At 46.7% G+C, this 3609-nt stretch overlaps 1 pseudogene; it reads left to right on the top strand.

Annotated features, from left to right (window-relative positions):
- Nucleotides 1-354: 354 nt before the first annotated feature.
- LOC142836472 (alpha-enolase pseudogene) lies at nucleotides 355-2063 on the top strand (annotated as a pseudogene).
- Nucleotides 2064-3609: the final 1546 nt, after the last annotated feature.

Genomic DNA, 3609 nt, shown 5'->3' with positions numbered 1-3609 from the left:
AGTTTCCTGAGATGGCACATCACACAGACTGAAAAGACAAGATACGACTGATTCAACTTCAGCTGGGGGCTCAGAGCTGAAAACTGACCAGCAACGTGTTCTCTGGATGTTTACCTGGATGGGTCATAGCCAAAGCCAAATCTGTAGGAAAGTAAAAGAATAATGAGGGGCTGGAGAGATGGCTCAGCGGTTAAGAACACTGACTGCTCTTCCAGAAGACCCGGGTTCATATTCCCAGCACCCACATGGCAGCTCACAACTATCTGAAAATGAAATTCAATGAGATCTGACACCTTCACACCGATGAACATAAAGTTAAATAAATCATTTAAAAAATTAAAAATTTAAGAGACCAGCTCAGCTCCCCGGTCGCACGCACGACTCTCCTGAACGCTCTCCAGGGTGTGTGCAGGAACCTCTGAGCTCTTCCTCTACGGCATGCCGACTGCCAGAAACAAGCCATGTCTATTCTTAAGGTCCACGCCCGAGAGATCTTTGACTCCCGTGGGAATCCCACTGTTGAGGTTGATCTCTACACCTCAAAAGGTCTCTTCCGGGCTGCCGTGCCCAGCGGTGCTTCCACTGGCATCTATGAGGCCCTGGAACTCCGTGACAATGATAAGACCCGCTACTTGGGGAAGGGTGTCTCAAAGGCTGTTGAGCACATCAATAAAACTATCGCACCTGCTCTGGTTAGCAAGAAACTGAATGTGGGGGAGCAGGAGAAGATCGACAAGCTGATGATCAAGATGGACGGCACCGAGAATAAATCCAAATTCGGTGCCAATGCCATCCTGGGAGTGTCCCTGGCTGTCTGCAAAGCTGGTGCAGCAGAAAAGGGGGTGCCCCTCTACCGCCACATGGCTGACTTGGCTGGCAACGCTGAAGTCATCCTGCCAGTCCCAGCTTTCAATGTGATCAATGGCCGGTCTCACGCTGGCAACAAACTGGCCATGCAGGAGTTCATGATCCTCCCTGTGGGGGCGTCCAGTTTCCGTGAAGCCATGCGCATTGGGGCAGAGGTTTATCACAACCTGAAGAATGTCATCAAGGAGAAATATGGGAAGGATGCCACCAATGTGGGTGACGAGGGCGGGTTTGCGCCTAACATCCTGGAGAACAAAGAAGCTCTGGAGCTGCTGAAGAACGCAATTGGAAAGGCTGGCTACACTGAACAGGTTGTCATCGGCATGGACGTGGCCGCCTCTGAGTTCTTCAGGTCCGGGAAGTACGACCTGGACTTCAAGTCTCCTGATGACGCCAGCAGGTACATCACCCCTGACCAGCTGGCTGATCTGTACAAGTCCTTCATCCGGGAGTATCCAGTGGTGTCCATCGAGGACCCCTTTGACCAGGATGACTGGGAAGCCTGGAAGAAGTTCACAGCTAGCTCAGGCATCCAGGTGGTTGGGGACGATCTCACAGTGACCAACCCTAAGAGGATTGCCAAGGCTGTCAGTGAGAAGTCCTGCAACTGCCTCTTGCTCAAAGTGAACCAGATTGGCTCCGTGACCGAGTCTCTGCAGGCGTGTAAGCTGGCCCAGTCCAATGGTTGGGGCGACATGGTGTCCCATCGCTCTGGGGAGACTGAGGATACTTTCATCGCTGACCTGGTAGTGGGGCTCTGCACTGGGCAGATCAAGACTGGTGCCCCTTGCCGATCCGAGCGCCTGGCCAAGTACAACCAGATTCTTAGAATCGAGGAAGAGCTGGGCAGCAAGGCCAAGTTTGCCAGCAGGTGCTTCAGGAACCCCCTGGCCAAGTAAAGTGGATGCAGATCCCTGGAGCCACCAGCTGCTTAGACCCCGTCCCTGAGGTCATCGAGGCGGCTCAAGGCCGGCCCAGTGCTTGCCCCTCCCATGCCGCTGCTTCCTTAGACGTCTTCAGTCCGCCCGACCGACCGCCTGGAGCCCTGCTGGAAACCCCAGCTTTGTAATCATGTGACTGGTCCGAATCATTGTCACCTCACTTCCAAGCTAGTGTCTGGAGCCCAGTGTAATCTCTAGGGTGGCCACAGGGAAGACCCCTGCCCCAGCGGTTCTACATGCAGAATAATAGCCTCAGTGACCCATAAAAAAAAATTAATAAATAAATAATTAAAAATTTAAAAAAAGAATAATGAACTTTAGATACTTAAATAATTTAATGCATCAAGTTAACAGGTTAAATATAAATCATGATTATCTCCACAGATAAGAAAAATATTAAATGATAAGTTCATTCCTGTTCAGAAGAAAACATTCATTGTGAACAGAAAAGCTCTTTCTTAAGACAGCAAGAGTGTGTTCACAGTATTGTTTCTTATTCCTGAGCAGGGTTCGCAAGAATATAGTTTGGTCATTCTTTCTGTGAATGTTTGTGGTAATTGCTTTACTGTCTCCTTGAACTAGAATTTGATACAAACATCTATAGAGCATTTTTACCTTAATTTGTTAAATTTCCCTACTTTCTAGTGAAATCTTCAATTCTTTGTAAAGTTCAATACCTTCACTAGGCTCTGCTTGTTTTTTCTCAAAATGTAGCATTTTAACCCATTAATTAGTGCTATTATGTATTTCTCAAAAGATTTGCTTTACAGTCATAAGAACATTGAAATAGAAGTGTGAAGTCAACAATGTGTGTTATCTAAAATAGGAGGTTGCTATTCCAACTCAGGGAAGACAGCTGTCTTCCTTGCTTTTTCTGGGTTGTGATAAAGCACTGCAGTTTAGGGGGGATGTTTGTTCGGATCACAGTCCCACGTTATAATCCGTCTAGCGGGGGATTTCAAGACAGCAGGAACTTGACATCGACGGTCACCTTCCACAGCTGAGAGTATAGAGAGAAGATATGTGTCCTACAAACACTCAGCCTGCCTTTCCCATTCATAGAATTCAATATTCCCTCCCCCGGGGACAGTGCCACCCAGAGTGAGCAGGCCTTCCCACACCTGTTCAAGATCATTCACCGTAGACACACCCACATGTCACTCCAAAATATCTGGCTTTTTCTCATATGTGAAACCTAGATTCAACACCCCTTTTACACCCCCCACACACACACACGCACACACACGCACATTCGTGCATTTGACATGTGCAAAGGAAGGAGACTAGTTGGAGGTAAGAAAGCCACTAAGAAGAGGGGTAGGAACTGAAGGAGGAAGGTAATTGGGCTGAATATGTGTCAAATACCCTGTTACATGTGTAAAATTATGAGTGGAACTCTCTTTTCTATGCTGACGTAAAAACTCGATTAAAATAAACCTATCTCTTGACTACCCAACATGTCTGCCTCTCTGTTGTCCATTCTATTACACCTCAGAAAAACCATAAGGAATGCTTAACTATCTAACCTAATTATTCCAATAAGTGAAGATTACAGAATACAAAAATCATTGAGAGAAGTAAAAACTGTAGCCTAGACCATGCCTTCCTACAAGGCAGCCAGAACAGCATAACTGTGCTATTTTCTCAGGCCTACTGGCCATTTTCACGGTCCTTATAACATGTTTCCATAAACGTGCATACATAACAAAACATCTCAATCTCCTGTAAAAATTCAGGTTTCACTGTGGTGGATAAGAATCAAAGAAAAACATTGTTTTGTGTCTTTTGTGTGTAAGACCCT

Source organism: Microtus pennsylvanicus, chromosome 16 (assembly GCF_037038515.1).
Source record: "Microtus pennsylvanicus isolate mMicPen1 chromosome 16, mMicPen1.hap1, whole genome shotgun sequence".
In the NCBI taxonomy this organism is placed as follows: domain Eukaryota; kingdom Metazoa; phylum Chordata; class Mammalia; order Rodentia; family Cricetidae; genus Microtus; species Microtus pennsylvanicus.
The sequence above is the reverse complement of the archived record's forward strand: the minus strand, read 5'-3'. Positions and strand labels throughout refer to the sequence as shown.